General features: G+C 33.7%; 13 non-coding genes across 13 annotated transcripts; 7 read left to right on the top strand and 6 right to left on the bottom strand.

The window, feature by feature from the left end:
- Positions 1–216: 216 nt before the first annotated feature.
- On the top strand, positions 217–288 carry TRNAQ-CUG (transfer RNA glutamine (anticodon CUG)). Its single transcript has one exon. It is a non-coding gene; the product is annotated as a tRNA-Gln (tRNA).
- An 826-nt stretch (positions 289–1,114) lies between these two features.
- Positions 1,115–1,186, bottom strand: TRNAQ-UUG (transfer RNA glutamine (anticodon UUG)). Its single transcript has one exon. It is a non-coding gene; the product is annotated as a tRNA-Gln (tRNA).
- Positions 1,187–2,736: 1,550 nt separating this feature from the next.
- On the top strand, positions 2,737–2,808 carry TRNAQ-CUG (transfer RNA glutamine (anticodon CUG)). Its single transcript has one exon. It is a non-coding gene; the product is annotated as a tRNA-Gln (tRNA).
- An 826-nt stretch (positions 2,809–3,634) lies between these two features.
- On the bottom strand, positions 3,635–3,706 carry TRNAQ-UUG (transfer RNA glutamine (anticodon UUG)). The gene has a single exon. It is a non-coding gene; the product is annotated as a tRNA-Gln (tRNA).
- A 1,550-nt stretch (positions 3,707–5,256) lies between these two features.
- Positions 5,257–5,328, top strand: TRNAQ-CUG (transfer RNA glutamine (anticodon CUG)). The gene has a single exon. It is a non-coding gene; the product is annotated as a tRNA-Gln (tRNA).
- An 826-nt stretch (positions 5,329–6,154) lies between these two features.
- Positions 6,155–6,226, bottom strand: TRNAQ-UUG (transfer RNA glutamine (anticodon UUG)). The gene has a single exon. It is a non-coding gene; the product is annotated as a tRNA-Gln (tRNA).
- A 1,550-nt stretch (positions 6,227–7,776) lies between these two features.
- On the top strand, positions 7,777–7,848 carry TRNAQ-CUG (transfer RNA glutamine (anticodon CUG)). The gene has a single exon. It is a non-coding gene; the product is annotated as a tRNA-Gln (tRNA).
- Positions 7,849–8,674: 826 nt separating this feature from the next.
- On the bottom strand, positions 8,675–8,746 carry TRNAQ-UUG (transfer RNA glutamine (anticodon UUG)). The gene has a single exon. It is a non-coding gene; the product is annotated as a tRNA-Gln (tRNA).
- A 1,550-nt stretch (positions 8,747–10,296) lies between these two features.
- Positions 10,297–10,368, top strand: TRNAQ-CUG (transfer RNA glutamine (anticodon CUG)). Its single transcript has one exon. It is a non-coding gene; the product is annotated as a tRNA-Gln (tRNA).
- An 826-nt stretch (positions 10,369–11,194) lies between these two features.
- TRNAQ-UUG (transfer RNA glutamine (anticodon UUG)) lies at positions 11,195–11,266 on the bottom strand. Its single transcript has one exon. It is a non-coding gene; the product is annotated as a tRNA-Gln (tRNA).
- A 1,550-nt stretch (positions 11,267–12,816) lies between these two features.
- On the top strand, positions 12,817–12,888 carry TRNAQ-CUG (transfer RNA glutamine (anticodon CUG)). The gene has a single exon. It is a non-coding gene; the product is annotated as a tRNA-Gln (tRNA).
- Positions 12,889–13,714: 826 nt separating this feature from the next.
- TRNAQ-UUG (transfer RNA glutamine (anticodon UUG)) lies at positions 13,715–13,786 on the bottom strand. The gene has a single exon. It is a non-coding gene; the product is annotated as a tRNA-Gln (tRNA).
- Positions 13,787–15,336: 1,550 nt separating this feature from the next.
- TRNAQ-CUG (transfer RNA glutamine (anticodon CUG)) lies at positions 15,337–15,408 on the top strand. The gene has a single exon. It is a non-coding gene; the product is annotated as a tRNA-Gln (tRNA).
- Positions 15,409–16,165: the final 757 nt, after the last annotated feature.

The following is a 16,165-nucleotide window of genomic DNA, read 5'->3' as shown; positions in this document are numbered from 1 at the left end:
AGTCAAAGATGATCATTATGATATAACTTGCCTATCCTGATAAACGTTTGCATATTTAACACTGTTAAGGAGAATGTATCTGAACAGAATCAAATCACATTATAGCTCTTTACACTATGAGCATTCAACAGAGATATCGTTTCATCAATGTAAGAAATGCCCCCGCACTAATGCGCTCTCTTTTGTCTCAATGGAAAAATTACTCATGTATGGGAGGGTTCCATGGTGTAATGGTTAGCACTCTGGACTCTGAATCCCGCGATCCGAGTTCAAATCTCGGTGGGACCTGCTTGAATTATGAGATTTACTATTTCACCCATTTCTTAGAATTTGGTCTTGGAAAAACATAACGTCAATGTTTTATACTGATACTTATCAACGTATAAGTATGCATCTATTTATACATAGCTATATCCGTCTAGATAGCGATAAGACTATATAAAGAAATCAATTATTCATAAACATATGTATTGAAGCTGAAAACTAAAAACTGTTGTTTCCCATCCACAATTTAAACGTTAGGTTCATTTCCTCTCTCATCTATATGACCAGTAATGAGATAGTTAATTTTTGCTGATTTCTTATATGACAACATGCTTGACTTACACAGTGCATTTAATTGTGAATTTCTTTGAAAGAGAAATTCAGATTATTACCTTTGACACGTCTTTCGAAAGATTTTACTTTATGGTTATGGATTTACTTTAGAAAATCAGAGTGTAAATATATGTGTGTCTGAATTTCACGATTGTTATTCAAAACGTCATATCTTCTGTCCCCATAATACACAATTTGATTCCTCAAGTTTTGTTTTAATGAAGGATTTCCAATTAAAAAGTTCCATCTTCCCCTTATCAATAACAGTAAGATTTAAGAAAGTAATATCTTGCATCAGCCCCCTGTGATGAGTTTGAGAAAACAGAGTCAGCTCGCAAAATGTCTCATTATTTTGAGCCATTTAATTTCCATGTTTTCTAAAAGTTCTATCATTTGCTCACATCGAATAGACTTTCAGAATACAATCAATAAATTAATGTTTCACTCTACCCGTGTTAGATTTGTGATATTTATGAATACACTTGACAGAAAAAGATTTGATCAACAGTCATGAAAGTGGTCCCACCGAGATTTGAACTCGGATCCTTGGATTCAAAGTCCAAAGTGCTAACCTTTACACCATGGAACTTCCCATGTGACAAGGGAGCAAATTGCTGCAGCAATGTGAACATTTCAAAGTTTTTAATGTTCTACAGTCAAAGACCAACAGAATGTTATTACTTTTCTATTCTGTTCAACTTTTGCATATTGAACTATGTTAGGGAAGGATGTTGCCCAGAGGATTCAAGTAACGCTATCACTCTGTTGAACAGTACTTTTTATGTGAGATACGATTTTGCAATAAAATATAAGATTAGCCCGTGAATGCAATCTCTTCTCTCAAAATGAAAAGCTCAACCTGGTACAGGTGGTTTGATGGTATCATGCTTAGCACTCTAGACTCTGAAAACCGGGATCTGAGTACAAATCACAGTGGGACTTATCTAAACTTTACGATTTTCTTTTTCCATTCAGTTCTTAGAATTATTAATTGGAAAAACATCTCATTTACTTATAAACTTGTACATATTCACTTTACACGTATGTATCTCCCTATATCTTGCTATATGTCTCTGTATATTTATAGGACAACATAAACACATACATTATAAAAATGCATATAATTAGTAGAGGTAAAAATAATGAAAAGTTGTTGCCTCTCCACATTTGAAACATGAGCTTCTTCTCCTTACTCTTCTATATGTCATGAAATTGAGATAGTCACTTTTTACTCAATTTTGATCTAACAATATAGTTGATTTATACAAAGCATATCATATGATTTGTGAATAATCTTAAAAGAGAAAATTAGATCAGTACCTGTGAGGCCTCCAAGCAAAAGCTTATGTTTCACGATTGCAGATCGACTGTTGAAAATCAGCATGAAAAACGTTTTATTTCACAATTTCCATACTAATATACAAAAACATTTGTACTATCTGAATGATACCGTCATTGTGGTTCTCTAGGTTTGATTTAAGAACACTTCTCTTTCAAAATGTGCTAAATTCGCCTTATCAATAGCGCAGAAAGCTTCAAAAAGGGATGCTGGGAATCAGGCCTCTGAAATGCATTTCAGAAAAACAGGATAGGATTTCTTAATGTCACACTATTTTGTGTAGGAATGTGATGTAAACGTATTATAATGTTTGTATTTCTGTAACTTGTTCAAGCTGATGGACGTTTTGAAAGGAATCAATAATTGTCTCTTTCAACCTACTGGTGTTGGATTTGAGCTATCAATAAACAAAGGTGACAGAAATAGAAAAGGTCAAGAGTAATAAAATAGTACCCCCAAGATTTGGACTGGTACCTTTGCATGCAAAGTCCAACGTGCCAATCATTGCTCTTTGGCGCATCCCATGTGAGAGACAAAGAAATGGGTGTATTAGTTTGGAAATGTAAAATGTTTTAATATGTTACAGTCAAAGATGATCATTATGATATAACTTGCCTATCCTGATAAACGTTTGCATATTTAACACTGTTAAGGAGAATGTATCTGAACAGAATCAAATCACATTATAGCTCTTTACACTATGAGCATTCAACAGAGATATCGTTTCATCAATGTAAGAAATGCCCCCGCACTAATGCGCTCTCTTTTGTCTCAATGGAAAAATTACTCATGTATGGGAGGGTTCCATGGTGTAATGGTTAGCACTCTGGACTCTGAATCCCGCGATCCGAGTTCAAATCTCGGTGGGACCTGCTTGAATTATGAGATTTACTATTTCACCCATTTCTTAGAATTTGGTCTTGGAAAAACATAACGTCAATGTTTTATACTGATACTTATCAACGTATAAGTATGCATCTATTTATACATAGCTATATCCGTCTAGATAGCGATAAGACTATATAAAGAAATCAATTATTCATAAACATATGTATTGAAGCTGAAAACTAAAAACTGTTGTTTCCCATCCACAATTTAAACGTTAGGTTCATTTCCTCTCTCATCTATATGACCAGTAATGAGATAGTTAATTTTTGCTGATTTCTTATATGACAACATGCTTGACTTACACAGTGCATTTAATTGTGAATTTCTTTGAAAGAGAAATTCAGATTATTACCTTTGACACGTCTTTCGAAAGATTTTACTTTATGGTTATGGATTTACTTTAGAAAATCAGAGTGTAAATATATGTGTGTCTGAATTTCACGATTGTTATTCAAAACGTCATATCTTCTGTCCCCATAATACACAATTTGATTCCTCAAGTTTTGTTTTAATGAAGGATTTCCAATTAAAAAGTTCCATCTTCCCCTTATCAATAACAGTAAGATTTAAGAAAGTAATATCTTGCATCAGCCCCCTGTGATGAGTTTGAGAAAACAGAGTCAGCTCGCAAAATGTCTCATTATTTTGAGCCATTTAATTTCCATGTTTTCTAAAAGTTCTATCATTTGCTCACATCGAATAGACTTTCAGAATACAATCAATAAATTAATGTTTCACTCTACCCGTGTTAGATTTGTGATATTTATGAATACACTTGACAGAAAAAGATTTGATCAACAGTCATGAAAGTGGTCCCACCGAGATTTGAACTCGGATCCTTGGATTCAAAGTCCAAAGTGCTAACCATTACAACATGGAACCTCCCATGTGACAAGGGAGCAAATTGCTGCAGCAATGTGAACATTTCAAAGTTTTTAATGTTCTACAGTCAAAGACCAACAGAATGTTATTACTTTTCTATTCTGTTCAACTTTTGCATATTGAACTATGTTAGGGAAGGATGTTGCCCAGAGGACTCAAGTAACGCTATCACTCTGTTGAACAGTACTTTTTATGTGAGATACGATTTTGCAATAAAATATAAGATTCCCCCGTGAATGCAATCTCTTCTCTCAAAATGAAAAGCTCAACCTGGTACAGGTGGTTTGATGGTATCATGCTTAGCACTCTAGACTCTGAAAACCGGGATCTGAGTACAAATCACAGTGGGACTTATCTAAACTTTACGATTTTCTTTTTCCATTCAGTTCTTAGAATTATTAATTGGAAAAACATCTCATTTACTTATAAACTTGTACATATCCACTTTACACGTATGTATCTCCCTATATCTTGCTATATGTCTCTGTATATTTATAGGACAACATAAACACATACATTATAAAAATGCATATAATTAGTAGAGGTGAAAATAATGAAAAGTTGTTGCCTCTCCACATTTGAAACATGAGCTTCTTCTCCTTACTCTTCTATATGTCATGAAATTGAGATAGTCACTTTTTACTCAATTTTGATCTAACAATATAGTTGATTTATACAAAGCATATCATATGATTTGTGAATAATCTTAAAAGAGAAAATTAGATCAGTACCTGTGAGGCCTCCAAGCAAAAGCTTATGTTTCACGATTGCAGATCGACTGTTGAAAATCAGCATGAAAAACGTTTTATTTCACAATTTCCATACTAATATACAAAAACATTTGTACTATCTGAATGATACCGTCATTGTGGTTCTCTAGGTTTGATTTAAGAACACTTCTCTTTCAAAATGTGCTAAATTCGCCTTATCAATAGCGCAGAAAGCTTCAAAAAGGGATGCTGGGAATCAGGCCTCTGAAATGCATTTCAGAAAAACAGGATAGGATTTCTTAATGTCACACTATTTTGTGTAGGAATGTGATGTAAACGTATTATAATGTTTGTATTTCTGTAACTTTTTCAAGCTGATGGACGTTTTGAAAGGAATCAATAATTGTCTCTTTCAACCTACTGGTGTTGGATTTGAGCTATCAATAAACAAAGGTGACAGAAATAGAAAAGGTCAAGAGTAATAAAATAGTACCCCCAAGATTTGGACTGGTACCTTTGCATGCAAAGTCCAACGTGCCAATCATTGCTCTTTGGCGCATCCCATGTGAGAGACAAAGAAATGGGTGTATTAGTTTGGAAATGTAAAATGTTTTAATATGTTACAGTCAAAGATGATCATTATGATATAACTTGCCTATCCTGATAAACGTTTGCATATTTAACACTGTTAAGGAGAATGTATCTGAACAGAATCAAATCACATTATAGCTCTTTACACTATGAGCATTCAACAGAGATATCGTTTCATCAATGTAAGAAATGCCCCCGCACTAATGCGCTCTCTTTTGTCTCAATGGAAAAATTACTCATGTATGGGAGGGTTCCATGGTGTAATGGTTAGCACTCTGGACTCTGAATCCAGCGATCCGAGTTCAAATCTCGGTGGGACCTGCTTGAATTATGAGATTTACTATTTCACCCATTTCTTAGAATTTGGTCTTGGAAAAACATAACGTCAATGTTTTATACTGATACTTATCAACGTATAAGTATGCATCTATGTATACATAGCTATATCCGTCTAGATAGCGATAAGACTATATAAAGAAATCAATTATTCATAAACATATGTATTGAAGCTGAAAACTAAAAACTGTTGTTTCCCATCCACAATTTAAACGTTAGGTTCATTTCCTCTCTCATCTATATGACCAGTAATGAGATAGTTAATTTTTGCTGATTTCTTATATGACAACATGCTTGACTTACACAGTGCATTTAATTGTGAATTTCTTTGAAAGAGAAATTCAGATTATTACCTTTGACACGTCTTTCGAAAGATTTTACTTTATGGTTATGGATTTACTTTAGAAAATCAGAGTGTAAATATATGTGTGTCTGAATTTCACGATTGTTATTCAAAACGTCATATCTTCTGTCCCCATAATACACAATTTGATTCCTCAAGTTTTGTTTTAATGAAGGATTTCCAATTAAAAAGTTCCATCTTCCCCTTATCAATAACAGTAAGATTTAAGAAAGTAATATCTTGCATCAGCCCCCTGTGATGAGTTTGAGAAAACAGAGTCAGCTCGCAAAATGTCTCATTATTTTGAGCCATTTAATTTCCATGTTTTCTAAAAGTTCTATCATTTGCTCACATCGAATAGACTTTCAGAATACAATCAATAAATTAATGTTTCACTCTACCCGTGTTAGATTTGTGATATTTATGAATACACTTGACAGAAAAAGATTTGATCAACAGTCATGAAAGTGGTCCCACCGAGATTTGAACTCGGATCCTTGGATTCAAAGTCCAAAGTGCTAACCATTACAACATGGAACCTCCCATGTGACAAGGGAGCAAATTGCTGCAGCAATGTGAACATTTCAAAGTTTTTAATGTTCTACAGTCAAAGACCAACAGAATGTTATTACTTTTCTATTCTGTTCAACTTTTGCATATTGAACTATGTTAGGGAAGGATGTTGCCCAGAGGACTCAAGTAACGCTATCACTCTGTTGAACAGTACTTTTTATGTGAGATACGATTTTGCAATAAAATATAAGATTCCCCCGTGAATGCAATCTCTTCTCTCAAAATGAAAAGCTCAACCTGGTACAGGTGGTTTGATGGTATCATGCTTAGCACTCTAGACTCTGAAAACCGGGATCTGAGTACAAATCACAGTGGGACTTATCTAAACTTTACGATTTTCTTTTTCCATTCAGTTCTTAGAATTATTAATTGGAAAAACATCTCATTTATTTATAAACTTGTACATATCCACTTTACACGTATGTATCTCCCTATATCTTGCTATATGTCTCTGTATATTTATAGGACAACATAAACACATACATTATAAAAATGCATATAATTAGTAGAGGTGAAAATAATGAAAAGTTGTTGCCTCTCCACATTTGAAACATGAGCTTCTTCTCCTTACTCTTCTATATGTCATGAAATTGAGATAGTCACTTTTTACTCAATTTTGATCTAACAATATAGTTGATTTATACAAAGCATATCATATGATTTGTGAATAATCTTAAAAGAGAAAATTAGATCAGTACCTGTGAGGCCTCCAAGCAAAAGCTTATGTTTCACGATTGCAGATCGACTGTTGAAAATCAGCATGAAAAACGTTTTATTTCACAATTTCCATACTAATATACAAAAACATTTGTACTATCTGAATGATACCGTCATTGTGGTTCTCTAGGTTTGATTTAAGAACACTTCTCTTTCAAAATGTGCTAAATTCGCCTTATCAATAGCGCAGAAAGCTTCAAAAAGGGATGCTGGGAATCAGGCCTCTGAAATGCATTTCAGAAAAACAGGATAGGATTTCTTAATGTCACACTATTTTGTGTAGGAATGTGATGTAAACGTATTATAATGTTTGTATTTCTGTAACTTTTTCAAGCTGATGGACGTTTTGAAAGGAATCAATAATTGTCTCTTTCAACCTACTGGTGTTGGATTTGAGCTATCAATAAACAAAGGTGACAGAAATAGAAAAGGTCAAGAGTAATAAAATAGTACCCCCAAGATTTGGACTGGTACCTTTGCATGCAAAGTCCAACGTGCCAATCATTGCTCTTTGGCGCATCCCATGTGAGAGACAAAGAAATGGGTGTATTAGTTTGGAAATGTAAAATGTTTTAATATGTTACAGTCAAAGATGATCATTATGATATAACTTGCCTATCCTGATAAACGTTTGCATATTTAACACTGTTAAGGAGAATGTATCTGAACAGAATCAAATCACATTATAGCTCTTTACACTATGAGCATTCAACAGAGATATCGTTTCATCAATGTAAGAAATGCCCCCGCACTAATGCGCTCTCTTTTGTCTCAATGGAAAAATGACTCATGTATGGGAGGGTTCCATGGTGTAATGGTTAGCACTCTGGACTCTGAATCCAGCGATCCGAGTTCAAATCTCGGTGGGACCTGCTTGAATTATGAGATTTACTATTTCACCCATTTCTTAGAATTTGGTCTTGGAAAAACATAACGTCAATGTTTTATACTGATACTTATCAACGTATAAGTATGCATCTATGTATACATAGCTATATCCGTCTAGATAGCGATAAGACTATATAAAGAAATCAATTATTCATAAACATATGTATTGAAGCTGAAAACTAAAAACTGTTGTTTCCCATCCACAATTTAAACGTTAGGTTCATTTCCTCTCTCATCTATATGACCAGTAATGAGATAGTTAATTTTTGCTGATTTCTTATATGACAACATGCTTGACTTACACAGTGCATTTAATTGTGAATTTCTTTGAAAGAGAAATTCAGATTATTACCTTTGACACGTCTTTCGAAAGATTTTACTTTATGGTTATGGATTTACTTTAGAAAATCAGAGTGTAAATATATGTGTGTCTGAATTTCACGATTGTTATTCAAAACGTCATATCTTCTGTCCCCATAATACACAATTTGATTCCTCAAGTTTTGTTTTAATGAAGGATTTCCAATTAAAAAGTTCCATCTTCCCCTTATCAATAACAGTAAGATTTAAGAAAGTAATATCTTGCATCAGCCCCCTGTGATGAGTTTGAGAAAACAGAGTCAGCTCGCAAAATGTCTCATTATTTTGAGCCATTTAATTTCCATGTTTTCTAAAAGTTCTATCATTTGCTCACATCGAATAGACTTTCAGAATACAATCAATAAATTAATGTTTCACTCTACCCGTGTTAGATTTGTGATATTTATGAATACACTTGACAGAAAAAGATTTGATCAACAGTCATGAAAGTGGTCCCACCGAGATTTGAACTCGGATCCTTGGATTCAAAGTCCAAAGTGCTAACCATTACAACATGGAACCTCCCATGTGACAAGGGAGCAAATTGCTGCAGCAATGTGAACATTTCAAAGTTTTTAATGTTCTACAGTCAAAGACCAACAGAATGTTATTACTTTTCTATTCTGTTCAACTTTTGCATATTGAACTATGTTAGGGAAGGATGTTGCCCAGAGGACTCAAGTAACGCTATCACTCTGTTGAACAGTACTTTTTATGTGAGATACGATTTTGCAATAAAATATAAGATTCCCCCGTGAATGCAATCTCTTCTCTCAAAATGAAAAGCTCAACCTGGTACAGGTGGTTTGATGGTATCATGCTTAGCACTCTAGACTCTGAAAACCGGGATCTGAGTACAAATCACAGTGGGACTTATCTAAACTTTACGATTTTCTTTTTCCATTCAGTTCTTAGAATTATTAATTGGAAAAACATCTCATTTATTTATAAACTTGTACATATCCACTTTACACGTATGTATCTCCCTATATCTTGCTATATGTCTCTGTATATTTATAGGACAACATAAAAACATACATTATAAAAATGCATATAATTAGTAGAGGTGAAAATAATGAAAAGTTGTTGCCTCTCCACATTTGAAACATGAGCTTCTTCTCCTTACTCTTCTATATGTCATGAAATTGAGATAGTCACTTTTTACTCAATTTTGATCTAACAATATAGTTGATTTATACAAAGCATATCATATGATTTGTGAATAATCTTAAAAGAGAAAATTAGATCAGTACCTGTGAGGCCTCCAAGCAAAAGCTTATGTTTCACGATTGCAGATCGACTGTTGAAAATCAGCATGAAAAACGTTTTATTTCACAATTTCCATACTAATATACAAAAACATTTGTACTATCTGAATGATACCGTCATTGTGGTTCTCTAGGTTTGATTTAAGAACACTTCTCTTTCAAAATGTGCTAAATTCGCCTTATCAATAGCGCAGAAAGCTTCAAAAAGGGATGCTGGGAATCAGGCCTCTGAAATGCATTTCAGAAAAACAGGATAGGATTTCTTAATGTCACACTATTTTGTGTAGGAATGTGATGTAAACGTATTATAATGTTTGTATTTCTGTAACTTTTTCAAGCTGATGGACGTTTTGAAAGGAATCAATAATTGTCTCTTTCAACCTACTGGTGTTGGATTTGAGCTATCAATAAACAAAGGTGACAGAAATAGAAAAGGTCAAGAGTAATAAAATAGTACCCCCAAGATTTGGACTGGTACCTTTGCATGCAAAGTCCAACGTGCCAATCATTGCTCTTTGGCGCATCCCATGTGAGAGACAAAGAAATGGGTGTATTAGTTTGGAAATGTAAAATGTTTTAATATGTTACAGTCAAAGATGATCATTATGATATAACTTGCCTATCCTGATAAACGTTTGCATATTTAACACTGTTAAGGAGAATGTATCTGAACAGAATCAAATCACATTATAGCTCTTTACACTATGAGCATTCAACAGAGATATCGTTTCATCAATGTAAGAAATGCCCCCGCACTAATGCGCTCTCTTTTGTCTCAATGGAAAAATGACTCATGTATGGGAGGGTTCCATGGTGTAATGGTTAGCACTCTGGACTCTGAATCCAGCGATCCGAGTTCAAATCTCGGTGGGACCTGCTTGAATTATGAGATTTACTATTTCACCCATTTCTTAGAATTTGGTCTTGGAAAAACATAACGTCAATGTTTTATACTGATACTTATCAACGTATAAGTATGCATCTATGTATACATAGCTATATCCGTCTAGATAGCGATAAGACTATATAAAGAAATCAATTATTCATAAACATATGTATTGAAGCTGAAAACTAAAAACTGTTGTTTCCCATCCACAATTTAAACGTTAGGTTCATTTCCTCTCTCATCTATATGACCAGTAATGAGATAGTTAATTTTTGCTGATTTCTTATATGACAACATGCTTGACTTACACAGTGCATTTAATTGTGAATTTCTTTGAAAGAGAAATTCAGATTATTACCTTTGACACGTCTTTCGAAAGATTTTACTTTATGGTTATGGATTTACTTTAGAAAATCAGAGTGTAAATATATGTGTGTCTGAATTTCACGATTGTTATTCAAAACGTCATATCTTCTGTCCCCATAATACACAATTTGATTCCTCAAGTTTTGTTTTAATGAAGGATTTCCAATTAAAAAGTTCCATCTTCCCCTTATCAATAACAGTAAGATTTAAGAAAGTAATATCTTGCATCAGCCCCCTGTGATGAGTTTGAGAAAACAGAGTCAGCTCGCAAAATGTCTCATTATTTTGAGCCATTTAATTTCCATGTTTTCTAAAAGTTCTATCATTTGCTCACATCGAATAGACTTTCAGAATACAATCAATAAATTAATGTTTCACTCTACCCGTGTTAGATTTGTGATATTTATGAATACACTTGACAGAAAAAGATTTGATCAACAGTCATGAAAGTGGTCCCACCGAGATTTGAACTCGGATCCTTGGATTCAAAGTCCAAAGTGCTAACCATTACAACATGGAACCTCCCATGTGACAAGGGAGCAAATTGCTGCAGCAATGTGAACATTTCAAAGTTTTTAATGTTCTACAGTCAAAGACCAACAGAATGTTATTACTTTTCTATTCTGTTCAACTTTTGCATATTGAACTATGTTAGGGAAGGATGTTGCCCAGAGGACTCAAGTAACGCTATCACTCTGTTGAACAGTACTTTTTATGTGAGATACGATTTTGCAATAAAATATAAGATTCCCCCGTGAATGCAATCTCTTCTCTCAAAATGAAAAGCTCAACCTGGTACAGGTGGTTTGATGGTATCATGCTTAGCACTCTAGACTCTGAAAACCGGGATCTGAGTACAAATCACAGTGGGACTTATCTAAACTTTACGATTTTCTTTTTCCATTCAGTTCTTAGAATTATTAATTGGAAAAACATCTCATTTATTTATAAACTTGTACATATCCACTTTACACGTATGTATCTCCCTATATCTTGCTATATGTCTCTGTATATTTATAGGACAACATAAACACATACATTATAAAAATGCATATAATTAGTAGAGGTGAAAATAATGAAAAGTTGTTGCCTCTCCACATTTGAAACATGAGCTTCTTCTCCTTACTCTTCTATATGTCATGAAATTGAGATAGTCACTTTTTACTCAATTTTGATCTAACAATATAGTTGATTTATACAAAGCATATCATATGATTTGTGAATAATCTTAAAAGAGAAAATTAGATCAGTACCTGTGAGGCCTCCAAGCAAAAGCTTATGTTTCACGATTGCAGATCGACTGTTGAAAATCAGCATGAAAAACGTTTTATTTCACAATTTCCATACTAATATACAAAAACATTTGTACTATCTGAATGATACCGTCATTGTGGTTCTCTAGGTTTGATTTAAGAACACTTCTCTTTCAAAATGTGCTAAATTCGCCTTATCAATAGCGCAGAAAGCTTCAAAAAGGGATGCTGGGAATCAGGCCTCTGAAATGCATTTCAGAAAAACAGGATAGGATTTCTTAATGTCACACTATTTTGTGTAGGAATGTGATGTAAACGTATTATAATGTTTGTATTTCTGTAACTTGTTCAAGCTGATGGACGTTTTGAAAGGAATCAATAATTGTCTCTTTCAACCTACTGGTGTTGGATTTGAGCTATCAATAAACAAAGGTGACAGAAATAGAAAAGGTCAAGAGTAATAAAATAGTACCCCCAAGATTTGGACTGGTACCTTTGCATGCAAAGTCCAACGTGCCAATCATTGCTCTTTGGCGCATCCCATGTGAGAGACAAAGAAATGGGTGTATTAGTTTGGAAATGTAAAATGTTTTAATATGTTACAGTCAAAGATGATCATTATGATATAACTTGCCTATCCTGATAAACGTTTGCATATTTAACACTGTTAAGGAGAATGTATCTGAACAGAATCAAATCACATTATAGCTCTTTACACTATGAGCATTCAACAGAGATATCGTTTCATCAATGTAAGAAATGCCCCCGCATTAATGCGCTCTCTTTTGTCTCAATGGAAAAATGACTCATGTATGGGAGGGTTCCATGGTGTAATGGTTAGCACTCTGGACTCTGAATCCCGCGATCCGAGTTCAAATCTCGGTGGGACCTGCTTGAATTATGAGATTTACTATTTCACCCATTTCTTAGAATTTGGTCTTGGAAAAACATAACGTCAATGTTTTATACTGATACTTATCAACGTATAAGTATGCATCTATTTATACATAGCTATATCCGTCTAGATAGCGATAAGACTATATAAAGAAATCAATTATTCATAAACATATGTATTGAAGCTGAAAACTAAAAACTGTTGTTTCCCATCCACAATTTAAACGTTAGGTTCATTTCCTCTCTCATCTATATGACCAGTAATGAGATAGTTAATTTTTGCTGATTTCTTATATGACAACATGCTTGACTTACACAGTGCATTTAATTGTGAATTTCTTTGAAAGAGAAATTCAGATTATTACCTTTGACACGTCTTTCGAAAGATTTTACTTTATGGTTATGGATTTACTTTAGAAAATCAGAGTGTAAATATATGTGTGTCTGAATTTCACGATTGTTATTCAAAACGTCATATCTTCTGTCCCCATAATACACAATTTGATTCCTCAAGTTTTGTTTTAATGAAGGATTTCCAATTAAAAAGTTCCATCTTCCCCTTATCAATAACAGTAAGATTTAAGAAAGTAATATCTTGCATCAGCCCCCTGTGATGAGTTTGAGAAAACAGAGTCAGCTCGCAAAATGTCTCATTATTTTGAGCCATTTAATTTCCATGTTTTCTAAAAGTTCTATCATTTGCTCACATCGAATAGACTTTCAGAATACAATCAATAAATTAATGTTTCACTCTACCCGTGTTAGATTTGTGATATTTATGAATACACTTGACAGAAAAAGATTTGATCAACAGTCATGAAAGTGGTCCCACCGAGATTTGAACTCGGATCCTTGGATTCAAAGTCCAAAGTGCTAACCATTACAACATGGAACCTCCCATGTGACAAGGGAGCAAATTGCTGCAGCAATGTGAACATTTCAAAGTTTTTAATGTTCTACAGTCAAAGACCAACAGAATGTTATTACTTTTCTATTCTGTTCAACTTTTGCATATTGAACTATGTTAGGGAAGGATGTTGCCCAGAGGACTCAAGTAACGCTATCACTCTGTTGAACAGTACTTTTTATGTGAGATACGATTTTGCAATAAAATATAAGATTCCCCCGTGAATGCAATCTCTTCTCTCAAAATGAAAAGCTCAACCTGGTACAGGTGGTTTGATGGTATCATGCTTAGCACTCTAGACTCTGAAAACCGGGATCTGAGTACAAATCACAGTGGGACTTATCTAAACTTTACGATTTTCTTTTTCCATTCAGTTCTTAGAATTATTAATTGGAAAAACATCTCATTTACTTATAAACTTGTACATATCCACTTTACACGTATGTATCTCCCTATATCTTGCTATATGTCTCTGTATATTTATAGGACAACATAAACACATACATTATAAAAATGCATATAATTAGTAGAGGTGAAAATAATGAAAAGTTGTTGCCTCTCCACATTTGAAACATGAGCTTCTTCTCCTTACTCTTCTATATGTCATGAAATTGAGATAGTCACTTTTTACTCAATTTTGATCTAACAATATAGTTGATTTATACAAAGCATATCATATGATTTGTGAATAATCTTAAAAGAGAAAATTAGATCAGTACCTGTGAGGCCTCCAAGCAAAAGCTTATGTTTCACGATTGCAGATCGACTGTTGAAAATCAGCATGAAAAACGTTTTATTTCACAATTTCCATACTAATATACAAAAACATTTGTACTATCTGAATGATACCGTCATTGTGGTTCTCTAGGTTTGATTTAAGAACACTTCTCTTTCAAAATGTGCTAAATTCGCCTTATCAATAGCGCAGAAAGCTTCAAAAAGGGATGCTGGGAATCAGGCCTCTGAAATGCATTTCAGAAAAACAGGATAGGATTTCTTAATGTCACACTATTTTGTGTAGGAATGTGATGTAAACGTATTATAATGTTTGTATTTCTGTAACTTTTTCAAGCTGATGGACGTTTTGAAAGGAATCAATAATTGTCTCTTTCAACCTACTGGTGTTGGATTTGAGCTATCAATAAACAAAGGTGACAGAAATAGAAAAGGTCAAGAGTAATAAAATAGTACCCCCAAGATTTGGACTGGTACCTTTGCATGCAAAGTCCAACGTGCCAATCATTGCTCTTTGGCGCATCCCATGTGAGAGACAAAGAAATGGGTGTATTAGTTTGGAAATGTAAAATGTTTTAATATGTTACAGTCAAAGATGATCATTATGATATAACTTGCCTATCCTGATAAACGTTTGCATATTTAACACTGTTAAGGAGAATGTATCTGAACAGAATCAAATCACATTATAGCTCTTTACACTATGAGCATTCAACAGAGATATCGTTTCATCAATGTAAGAAATGCCCCCGCACTAATGCGCTCTCTTTTGTCTCAATGGAAAAATTACTCATGTATGGGAGGGTTCCATGGTGTAATGGTTAGCACTCTGGACTCTGAATCCAGCGATCCGAGTTCAAATCTCGGTGGGACCTGCTTGAATTATGAGATTTACTATTTCACCCATTTCTTAGAATTTGGTCTTGGAAAAACATAACGTCAATGTTTTATACTGATACTTATCAACGTATAAGTATGCATCTATGTATACATAGCTATATCCGTCTAGATAGCGATAAGACTATATAAAGAAATCAATTATTCATAAACATATGTATTGAAGCTGAAAACTAAAAACTGTTGTTTCCCATCCACAATTTAAACGTTAGGTTCATTTCCTCTCTCATCTATATGACCAGTAATGAGATAGTTAATTTTTGCTGATTTCTTATATGACAACATGCTTGACTTACACAGTGCATTTAATTGTGAATTTCTTTGAAAGAGAAATTCAGATTATTACCTTTGACACGTCTTTCGAAAGATTTTACTTTATGGTTATGGATTTACTTTAGAAAATCAGAGTGTAAATATATGTGTGTCTGAATTTCACGATTGTTATTCAAAACGTCATATCTTCTGTCCCCATAATACACAATTTGATTCCCCAAGTTTTGTTTTAATGAAGGATTTCCAATTAAAAAGTTCCATCTTCCCCTTATCAATAACAGTAAGATTTAAGAAAGTAATATCTTGCATCAGCCCCCTGTGATGAGTTTGAGAAAACAGAGTCAGCTCGCAAAATGTCTCATTATTTTGAGCCATTTAATTTCCATGTTTTCTAAAAGTTCTATCATTTGCTCACATCGAATAGACTTTCAGAATACAATCAATAAATTAATGTTTCACTCT

Source organism: Lissotriton helveticus, chromosome 4_1 (assembly GCF_964261635.1).
Source record: "Lissotriton helveticus chromosome 4_1, aLisHel1.1, whole genome shotgun sequence".
NCBI lineage: Eukaryota > Metazoa > Chordata > Amphibia > Caudata > Salamandridae > Lissotriton > Lissotriton helveticus.
This window is presented reverse-complemented; position numbering and strand designations above follow the sequence as displayed.